Source organism: Meles meles, chromosome 7 (genome assembly GCF_922984935.1).
Source record: "Meles meles chromosome 7, mMelMel3.1 paternal haplotype, whole genome shotgun sequence".
In the NCBI taxonomy this organism is placed as follows: domain Eukaryota; kingdom Metazoa; phylum Chordata; class Mammalia; order Carnivora; family Mustelidae; genus Meles; species Meles meles.
Window position 1 is genome coordinate 82,735,951 of NC_060072.1, and position 12,078 is coordinate 82,748,028.

Here is a 12,078-nt window from a genome sequence, read left to right on the forward strand (position 1 = left end):
CATTCCAAGCTAAGAGTGACAAACAAAATCAGGGTAGCTATACTTCTTTCCGATAAACTAGCTTTAAACTGGGGGGGGGGGGGGGGGGGGAGGAAAAATAGACCAAGAAGAATTATATAATGATAAAGGTGTTAATACATCAAAAAGATATAACAATTGTAAATATTTATTCACCCAACATTGGAGTACCTAAATGTATAAAACAAAAACTAACAGAGCTAAAAGGAGAAGTAAATAATAGTGCAATAGGTGGGGACTTTAACACCCTACTCTCAACAATGGATAGATCATCCAGACAGAGAACAGCAAGGAAACAGTGGATTTGAACAATATAGACCAAATGGACTTAACAGGTATTTATAGAACATTCTATCCAATAAAAGCTGAATACACATTCTTCTCAAAAAAACACATGGAACATTTTCCAAGATAGACAATTTGACAGGCCATGTAACAATCTTAGCAAATTCAAGAAAATTGAATTCATACCAGTATGTTCTCTGACCACAATGGCATAAACTAGAAATCAATAAAAAGAAGAAAACTGGAAAATTCACAAACACATGGAACTTAAACAACCACTCTCCTGAACAACCAATAAAGAAGAAATTAATGGAAAAAGAAAAGAGTTTCTTGAGGCAAAAACACAACAAACCAGAACTTATATATGCAGCAAAAGCAATTCCACGAGGGAAGTTCATTGCAGTAAATGTCTACATTAAGAAACAAGAAAGAGGGAGGCCTGTGTTGCTCAGTGGGTTAAGCATCCACCCTTGGCTCAGATCATGATCACAGCGTCCTTTGACTGAGCCCCACAACAGGCTTCCTGCTCAGCAAGAAGTCTGCTTCTCCCTCCTGCTTGCTCATTCTCTCTCCCCCACTCAAATAAATAAAATCTTAAAAAAAAAAAAAAAGAAAGAAAAAGAAAGAAGAAGCAACAAAGATCCCAAATAAGCATCTTAACTCTGTATCTTAAGGAACTAGAAAAAGAAGAATAAGCTGGGCCCAATGTTAGCAGAAGAAAGAAAATAATTGATAAGACAAAAAAAAAGTAATAAAATAGAGAAACACTAGAGAAGATTAACTAAACTAAGAGTTGATTCTGTGTGGGGTGCCTGGGTGGCTCAGTGGGTTAACGCCTCTGCCTTGGGCTCAGGTCATGATCTCAGGGTCCTGGGATCAAGCCCCACATCTGGCTCTCTGCTCAGCAGGGAGCCTGCTTCCCTTCCTCTCTCTCTCTCTCTGCCTGCCTCTCTGCCTGCTTGTGTTCTCTGTCAAATAAATAAAACCTTTAAAAAAGAGAGAGAGAGTTGATTCTGTGAAAAAATAAACAAAATTGGAAGAAAAAAAAAAAGACTAAAACCCAAAAAACCATAGCTAGACTAACCAAGGAAGAAAGAGAAAGGGCTCAAATAAAAAAAAAAATTATAAATAGGGGTGCCTGGGTGGCTCCGTGGGTTAAAGCCTCTGCCTTTGGCTTGGGTCATGATCCCAGGATTCTGGGATGGAGCCCCGCATCGGGCTCTCTGCTCAGCAGGGAAGTCTACTTCCCCCTCTCTCTCTCTGCCTGCCTCTCTGCTTACTTGTGATCTCTATCTGTCAAATAAATGAATAAAATCTTTTTTAAAAATTATAAATAAAAAAACGACACAGGGTTGCTGAAGGGGATTGGGGTGGGAGGGATGGGGTGGCTGGGTGATGGACATAGGAGAGGGTATGTGCTATGGTGAGTGCTGTGAATTGTGCAGGACTGATGATTCACAGACCTGTACCCCTGAAACAGTAACACATTATTTGTTGATTAAAAAAAAAAGATATCGGTAAAGAGTAAGGCATCGTAATCCTAAACAAATGCTGGCTTTTATTACCCGTGGGAAAAGAGAGAAAATGGAAATGAAGCTGTCAAGAGCCAAACCTAAATCAATCTATATTGCAACATGTTAAAAAGTAGTATTTTCTATCAAAACACAATAACTACCCACACTTCCACTGTGTTAAAGGTAATACCTATTTCTAAAAATGAACTCCTGAGCACATGTAAACATTTTTAAGTGTGGAGAATAAAAGGGGGCACATTACAACACACATTACAGAAATTCAAAGAATCAGAAGAGGCTACTGTGAACAACTATACACCAACAAACTGGACAAACTAGAAGAAATGGAAAAATTCTTAGAAACATACAACTTACCAAGAAGGAATCAGGGAAAAAAATAGAAAATCTGAAAAGACGAATTACTAGTAACAAAATTGAATCAGTAATCAAAAATCTCCCAATGAAGAAAAGCCCAGGACCATATGGCTTCACTGGTGAAATTTACCAAACATTCAAAGAATTAACACCAATTCTTCTCAAACCATTCCAAAAAATCAAAGATGATGGAACACTTTCAAACTCACTTTAGAAGCAAGCATTTTCCTGACACCAAAACCAGAAAAGGACACTACTAGAAGTGAAACTGTTGGCCCATGATGAATATAGATCAAAAATTCTCAATAAAAGACTAACAAACCAATTCAGCAGCACATTGAAAGGATCACTCATCATGATAAAGTGGGATTTATTGAGGGATGCAAGGATGGTTCAATATATGCAAATCAACCAATGTGATACATCACATTAATAGAATGAAAAAAAAGTATGATAATCTTCATAGACAAAGGAAAAAATCATTTGGCAAAATTCCATACTCATTCATGATAAAAACTCTTTAAAATAAATTAGGCATAAAAGGAACATATATCAACATAATTAAGGTTACAAAGAAAGTGCACAGCTAATTTCAGTTAGCTGAAATTTTCTTCTTTTCCTTAAATTTTCTAACTGGCTTTCTCTTTTCTTTCAGGGAGAAGAAAAATAATGTATTTTTTATTCAATATATCATTAACATAATCCCATCCTCTAGAGATAGGATTATCAGGTAAAAAAATTTAGTATATCCAAAATACCATAAAGACTTTAATGCAGATGAAGAATACAGATGACATGGAGTTAATATCTTCATTACATGGAACTCATTTAAACCAAAAAATGTTTATGCAAGCACATTACTGGTACAAAAATAAGCAAACTGACTAATGAAACAGGAGAGTCAGGATTGATTTGTGTGTGTGTGTGTGTGTGTGTGTGTGTGTGTGAGAGAGAGAGAGAGAGAGAGAGAGAGACAGAGAGAGAGAGAAAGAGAGAGAAACAGCATAAGAGGGGAGAGGATCAGAGGGAGAAGTAGACTACCCTTGCTGAGCAGGGAGCCTGATGTAGGACTTAATCCCAAGACTCCACAATCATGACCTGAGTTGAAGGCAGTTGCCTAACCAACTGAGCCACCTAGGCACCCCAGGATTGATTTTTAATATCAGTATAAGATTGCATTTATGATGAAGTAGTTGCTGTTGAAGGGAGGAGAAAGAGTTAAAAGATGTGGAGATAGTTATCTGTTTAAAAAAATGTTTAGAGCTTCATTTTTTTAACCTAAAATAAATTTTAGATGGCTTCAAGCATTAGATGAAAAGGAAACCATGAAAAAAATACATATTTAATAAAAAAGACTACCTGACCTACAGGCAATGGGGGAAAGCTACTATGCCCTAAAATTTTGACATGTCAACATCTTCAAAAATGGTAGGAAGGGAAAAAATGAAGTCACAAGCATTGATCAAAGAAAAAAAAAAAGAACTAAAGTAATTTTCAAGCTTTCCATTCCTGAGGAAATATTTAGAAAAATCTTTTCATCATTAGAAGTATTCTTTTTTAATGCCAGGAAAATTTAAATAAATAAATAAATAAGTACCAAACTGATCATTAATAGCTACATGGGCCAATTACTTCTAATGAACAATTAACCTTTACTATCACATAAAAAGAAGTAACGTGGCAATGTAGAAAGGGGAAGCACAAAAATATTTAAGCAGGAACACCAGGTTGACTTCCTCAAAGATGCGAGGCTTGACCCTCAGAAACAGTTGCCTACACAACAGCCAAGTCACTGGTAGTCGCACATCTGGAGTAAAGAGTAGATGCAAAGAGGCTACGACATGGATATGGCAGAAGGGTCTTGTGTTTGTCTACAATATTTGGGGCCTGATACCTGAACATGGTCAAATAGGATGGAGGACTACAAATACTCCCGGTCCTCTGCATCTCTGCCTAAGGAGGTAAATACCCCAAATGTGTGATGGGAGTGGATATGGGTGGGCAGCAGCAAAAGGCAACTGATTCACTCCTTGGTCCTGCAGTAAGAGCGGCACCCATACAGGAAGGAAAACAGGGCCTCAGTTCTTCAGTATGAAAGAGAGATCTGTGCTCCATGAAATAACCTCTTTATATTAAAATGTGTACTTGCTTTCATCACTTCATCTGTGTATAAATTTGGTACACACAAGATATGAGAAATCCCATTTGCTTGCTGTCTTAACTTTAATTGTTTCTTTGATGAGCAATTCACCATGCCTACTTGGTAATGACATATGCATGCTTAACCACATCAGATTATACTGCAACTTTCCTAATAAAGGTCAAAATACACATTAAGATGTAATTTTATTTGAGATCTAAATAATGATATAGAAACATACTTTAAGAGAATAAAATATGAAGGTTTTGTGAATTATGAAGAACTTGGGGTTTGAAATTTTAGCTTATAAGTCCTGTTATATGTTATGTTAACATTATTTATTAAGCAATGTGCAATGAAATAGTAAAGGGTGTAGTAGCTGTTATATCAGTCTGTTAATTTTATCCATGATAAACAGTCATCTTTTAGTTCAGAACCATTAAGCCAAGCAAATATTGCCAGCAAGTTTAATTTTTACTTAGTAATGTCAAGAAAAAGAAATGGCTTAATACATGACAAGCACTCACAAATATGAAGATACATTTTATCAGCCTCATACATAAATACATTCTTACTCATCCAGAATGTATAATAATTAATACTAAGAGAGGAGGAAAAAAATCTCATTTATTTCACCTCAACTTTATTAATATGGAAGATGATGGCAGGCTACAAGACAGTTTGTATTTATTTGCCAAGCTATTGACACAAATTCTTCCCATGTATTTGTAAAGCAAATTTATAGAACATGGAGGAAGAGAACAGAGTCCTTCTGCAACCTGGGGAAATTTTTTCATTTATTTTAACTTATAAATATACTTTGCTTTTCAGTGAGTGTTTACTGTTTTCATGTCTCTCTTCTAAATTTCCTGTATAAACAGATAAGTGAATCAGTCTTTTGGAATTATTTCTCAATTTTATTTTTTCCCTTTTGAAATGCAATAGCCAGAAAACCATAATGATGAGAGAATTCTCTATCTGCCTGAATGTCTTCATTCTTTCAGACATAAAGTGTCATATTATGGTTTGTTGTTTCAGATAATACTGGTATAAGCCAAATAGACACAGAGACAGCTGAAGAGCCTACCAGCTTTTTACACTGTGCTCACAGAAAGTCTGTGATCTAATTTTTAATAATAGCCCCTACTTAAAAAATACTATTGGAAACCCCATTGAAGTCTCAGCTGAGAGGCCAAGTAAGACTACTCACAGCACACCAGGACCCTGCTGATGAGGTTCCCCACAGTTTTGTAATCATGTAACTTTGAAGCTGTATTTCAGTACCAAGGTTTGACTTAAGCCCTCTTCTAGTTTTGAGATGTTGTGATGTCTGTCTTTCCTACTTCCGTCTTGCCGTTTGTGCACTTCAGATACCCAGAATCCAGAGTGGGTCTATTAGTCTCAGATGTCCAAACCAACAAAGTTGTGTGATTAGGCTTCCAGCCTGAACGCACCGGCTGAGATGTTGCCATATAGTTCATTACAGGTGTCGTTATTCTCTAAGACGGGACTTACAGCCGTTTTGAGGCAGTGACTGCCAGTTAGTGAAAGTCTCATACTAGAGCTAATGACATTTCAGAATAGATTAGGCAGCCTGCATCAATATAGCAATTTCAACACTCCTCAGATCCTTTGCCCTAGCTTGATTAAAACCTTGTGACGTTACTGACGATTCTTGGTGCACTCAGGATGATCTTTCTCTTGTTCTTTCACCTATTACTTCATCCATCAAATACTTATTTACCATGTAATGCTGTGTGACAACATGGTACAGGAAATGGGGGTTATAAGAACAATGCACAATCCTTAACAGCAAAAAAAAAAAAAAAAAAAAAAAAAGACAAATCTTAAAATCTAATCAGGAATTGTTATCAACTATGTACAACTGGTGTACAACTATGTACACCTGGGAAAAAGACCAGAAAGCTGCATCCCAGAGTGTAACAGTGGTTATTTCTAGATGCCAGGACTAAGGTAGTGCTGTTCATAAATGTCCAACAATTGGCTTTCTGTTTTCTAGAGAAATAATTCTAAAATATTTGTTCATTGTATAAGAAAGATGGAACAAATACTAAAACAAATAATACTTATAAATTAAAATACATCCAGAAGTAAAGTCCCTGCTTTGTAGCATTTGCTGATTTCCACACTGTTAAGTACTCACACCATGGCCTACTTTGAGCTATCATAATAATGACAACTCACAAAGTTTCAACTCCCATAAGCCAGTATAAATAAACACCAGCACACCACTGACTGGCTGAGCCGCATCTTCTTCTCTTCCTTTTTTTCAAAATGTTTTTAATGATAATAGTGGTTGCCTCCAGGGATAGAAAGCAGGTGGCTGGGGACAGGGACAGAGGTGGACTTTTCTTCTCAATAACCTGCTGTGCATTTTAAATTTTGAACCATGTGATGTATTACCAATTAAAAAAAATTAAAACTTAAATTAAAAAGTCCTCAATAAATATTTATTACAATTGTGATCAAAGGCAGCAAACGAAATTTTTTGTATCCAATATACAACTAATACATATGTGTATACATGCAGTGCACAAATAACAATATAAGATGTTATACATCAGAATGCCAGAAAGAGTGGCACAAATTTAAAAACTGCATTGGAGGCAAATGCAGTAAGAAAGTCATGTAAACTAGAAAGGTCAGGAAAAGCTCTCTGGAGATGTAAGCAGAATTCTGAAATATGGGCAGCATTTGGACAGACAAGAAGAGGAAAAGCACGGAAGTGACACACAGATGATGAGCAGACTGGCCGTGTGCCTGGCATTAACACATCATTTTTTTTCATCTCTGCCCATGCTGGAGCTGACATTCATGCCCATTTCTATTTCTTAGGGACTTCTGCCTACTTAATTTGTCACCTGAACAGTGTGGTAGCCAGGCTCTCCTGGCAATCAGCTGGGATGGCAATAAGATTGGCATCAGGGACTGACATAAAGGAGAGAAGTAGTTTCACATCATCTGTGGTAAGAATATTAATGTTTACTTAGTAACTGGTCTGTAGCAGGCACCCTATGGTCTAACCCACGAAGCCTAAGTCACAGGAAGAACATGTGCTTGGATGAAGGAGCACAAACTCTCCCCATCAACCCCAAATGCAACTAGGAAATGAGCTTCCCCAAGGCATGGAAGAGCTCTTCTGTGAACTAGAAGGACCTTATGGAGAGCTGGACCTGCTCCTAATCCCCACCAGTTAAAGGATCAACTCTCCACTGAGACAGGCGTTTTTCAACATGTAACTAGTACATATAGCTAACCAATCTGTGGAGCACATAAATTCATTCACTTTATCCAGAGACAGATTTTGCAATCCAGCTTATCTTAGCGGATACCTCAGGTACTTACACTGATCAGAATTAAACACTTTTTGGACACTTTGGATTTTTTAATGTCAGAAATAAGAATTTGATTATCTCTTTTTTATTTGTATCCAATGATGGGATAATATTTGGTTATTAAAAACTTGATTATAGGGGCACCTGGGTGGCTCAGTGGGTTAAAGCCTTCAGCTTAGGTAATGGTCCCAGGGTTCTGGGATCGAGCCCCGCATCAGGCTCTCTGCTCAGCGGGGAGTCTGCTTCCCTGCCTCTCTCTCCGCCTGCCTCTCTGCCTACTTGTGATCTCTGTCTGCCAAATAAATAAATAAAATCTTTAAAAAAAAAAAAACTTGATTATAAAAGAGTACTTGTTGGCATGGGAAAATCCTCAAAATATTTTGTTAATTTTAAAACATTGCAAAATATCATGTGTAGTAGGATTCAACTTTTTAAATATTATATATCTACCCTCATGTAGACCTTTATAACTGAAAATATAGTAGAAACTATTCCCAGGTGATAAAACTACAAATGATTTTTATTTCCTTCTTAGTAATTTTCCTCATTTGCAAAATTTCCTATAAATAACATATACAATGTTTGAAATTTGTAGCATAATTAAAAATTTCCAATTCTATGGAATCCATTCAGCAATATGTCATCTACTTCCTGAGGAATAGCATGGCCCTGCTCTTGAGAACTGCCTCCTTCAGGCAGAAATGGGCATCTTCCATTCAGCTGTGTCCTTGTTAGGCTCCTCAATTTTCACATAAAATGTCAGTATTTCCTCCAACTCAATTCCTAATTGCTGCTCAGTCAACATTTAACTCTCACTGAAGTGTCAAAATAGCTATAATTCGAATATTTACTAGGGAAGTCTAACCCGAATTCAATATTACTCTGAGAAAAGCAATTTATATGGAATATTGCCATAAGGACATGGTCTTTATGTCATAAATAATGGTCTTTTATCAGAGTTTCATATTGGAGGCACAACGGGGATAAGAATATTAGTAGGAAAATTTGGCTGCACAATCAAGGGTGCTGTATGGTTTCAAAGACCATCACACCTTTTCATAAGTTCCTGACATCCCCGTAGCTTTGCTTTTCCCAAAGTGCATTACAGCATGATGTCACCAACTGAGGTGAAGCCCTCTAAACTCATTTCTCTAAAGACACTCACTCTTTCCTGTCCAAAAGCATCTCTGGTCTTGGAACCAAGAATAACTGCATTATCTTAATCACCCAACTGGGTTTCTATTTTTCCTTTGCCCTGACTTTCATATTTCACTTTACTCTTATCTTGTTGTCCTACAGATATCTCTATAAACCACCTTATATTTTTGGTGAAAGAAAGCAGAGAATAAATAAATAAGTGTTCATGAAATGATGAAATTAAAAATATGAGTCAGAACAAGATGAAGGGAAGAAAGATAACAATACCAGAACACACATACCCACAACCAAGATCTGTCAGGGTGCTGGCAGGTTAGGACCCATCACAGTGTACTGGTAAAAACACCACACTCGAGAGTCTGAATAAGTGGATTTGGGTTCTGATTCTGTCACTAACTAGCTAAGTGATGCTGTGATCAAGGGGGCAGAAAAGAACCATGTCGGACAACCACCCACAGACACTTGTCCAGCATGCTGGCTCTGTAGTGCAATGACCTGAGTTTAAACCCTACCTCCACTTGGTTTTGGGAACCTCCAACAACTTAAGCTCTCGGGGCTTGTATTTCTTATCTGTGAAATGGAAATTGGCATATTGACTTTGTGTGATTATGGCACTTTTGTGGCATCTTTTCCTCTAGTGTTCTCAAGCACCTTATATGGACTTAGAGATGAGGAACCTGAGGCACAGAAGCGGTAAGTCATTTGCACAAGGTCACGAGGCCAGTAAGTGCTAGAGCTAGGACAGGAATGCACGCAGTGCCCCTCTTGACCTGCACTCTTAACCACTCATCAATGCTGAGGATCAATGAGCCAATGCACAGTGTCTTTAATAACTGCCAGCTTACTAAACAAATAAAAAGTGCCTTACAAATCAAAATGTTTTTTTATATCACAGAAAGACATACAATATCTCAAATATATTTTTATATAAATGTTATCAAACTCATAGATGATATAAAGAAAGAATAAGTAAAACAAGGAATTACAGAATTAATATTGAATGTAACAAGTAGAACTAGAAAGCATAAGAGCTGAGCACAAAAATGTATGTGTAAATATATGCCTTATGGTATGATTTATTAAAGTTAAAAAAGGAAATGAGCTAAATATCCAAAGTAAGGGACTGGTTAAATAAAATATGACATATCTACATACACACAGACAAAAGGACTAAAGCAAAATATGACAGAATGTCAACATTGGTCTCCTTTTGGTAATACAATTTGTAGTTTTTCTATTTCTTTACACTTGTCCGCTTTCCATATTTTCTACAATGAAAATATATTGCCATATTGATTTAAAAAAAAACAAATATTCTCTTTCATTGAAATAATTCAATATAAATTCTCATGTGTTTTCACACATCTACTTCACAGGAAGAGTAAGAAAAAAATCCACCTGACAGCAAGTCATTCTTCTTCAGATCTTTCATCAAGAATCTACCCGATTATGATCAGGTATTTCAGAGGTCCACATACTTACTGTTTAGGAGGCTAAAAATAATTTTCAAACCATCTTAGTAAGCATTAGATTGAAAGTGTGTAGATTACAAGAAGTCTGTGCTGGTCAAACATTTGTACAGTTATTCATTATATTCAACTCCAGGGACCAACAAAAACATTGCCCATCTGGGACGCATATAGATGAGGGCAGTGGACCTTGTGAAATGCTGCCAGTTAAGTCTAGAGGAGCAGATGGAGTACCCAGCGCTGGCTACTCAGCTCCGAGACAAGGGGGGTAAGATGGGAGGCTGCTGTAGCCATCGTGATATAAGGATATGCCATCTGGAAGGAGGCTGGATGAATTCCATGTGGGGAAAAGTTACCCAGCAGAAAAATCTAGTGCCCAAAATACAGGGGAAATTTTTTTTTTTTTCACAAGCAGAAATAAACAGCACTAGAGGAGCCTGGGTGGGCTCAGTCAGTTAAGTGTCCAAATCTTGATTTCGGCTCAGGTCATGATCTTAGGGTCCTGGGATCAAGCTCTGTGTCGGGTTTTGTGCTCAGTGGGGAGTCTGCTTGAGGATTCTCTCCCTCTCCCTGTGTGCCTCCCTATACTCATGCTCTCTCTCTCTTGCAAATAAATAAATCTTAAAAATAAGAAGGAGGAGGAGGAGGAGAAAGAATCAGCAATAAATCAGGCTGCTCTATAAAAGAACAGTGTTCCTCTATTATATGTGAATCATGTTGCCTAAAGCCCAGGTGAGATGGGCAAAGTCATAGTACTGTAAGCAAAGAGCACAGGTATCACTTACTTGAAGACAAGGCCTATCCCTGGCACCAGAAACAAACCAAGAGGAAAAGCCTGAGTGAACCTTTGGAGATGGGACCTCTCCCTTTCTTGCTCTGCCTTAAAGGTCTTAATCCAATTACCAAGTGAAGTCTAGTGTGGCACTCTCCTCTCAATCACAGGCCAGAATTCAGAGGAGGAAAGAAGCCCAAGTGAGGGGCCTAGGAAGTTATGCCAACCCTCTGGGGCTACGGATGGAATAAGGCAGGGCCTTAATAGAATAATCCAGGTAGGGTGTGATCAGGTACCATGCTCTCTACATCAGCATGCTCTGTTTTGTTCTCCACACATTTGTGCTTCTGTTTGCTCTTTAGTATTTAATAAAGATTTTTATTTATTTATTTATTTTTAAATATTTTATTTATTTATTTGACAGACAGAGATCACAGGTAGGCAGAGAGGCAGGCAGAGAGAGAGGAAGGGAAGCAGGCTCTCTGCTGAGCAGAGAGCCCGATGCGGGGCTCGATCCCAGCACCCTGGAATCACAACCTGAGCCAAAGACAGAGGCTTTAACCCACTGAGCCACCCAGGTGCCCCAGTATTTAATAAAGGTTTATAAAGACCTAGGCTGCCTCATCTCTGATAAGATAAACCAAGAAAGGAGGGTTTCTGCCCACATCTGAACAGGATCATTAAAACTTCTTATATATTTTACACACTTGACATATACAAACTCTTTAATCTTCACCACAAGTTGTGAAATAGACTATCACTATCCCCATTTCACAAGTGAAAGAACTGTGTTACAGAAAGGTTATGTGACTTGCCCGAGGTCCACAGTTAGTAAGTCATGGAGTGGGTATTCAAAATGCGAAAATGAAGGAACTTGCATTATCAGAACTAGAGTTGTTCTTTCACAAATGAATCATTTAGGGGATGCCTCGGTGGCCCAGTCAGTTAAGGATCCAACTCTTGGTTTCAGTTCAGGTCATGATCTCGGGGA

At 37.7% G+C, this 12,078-nt stretch overlaps 1 protein-coding gene across 5 annotated transcripts in view; it reads right to left on the reverse strand.

Annotated features, from left to right (window-relative positions):
* Positions 1-12,078, reverse strand: part of NELL2 (neural EGFL like 2) — a 414,049-nt gene that overhangs the window by 274,542 nt on the left and 127,429 nt on the right. The window lies entirely within an intron of this gene.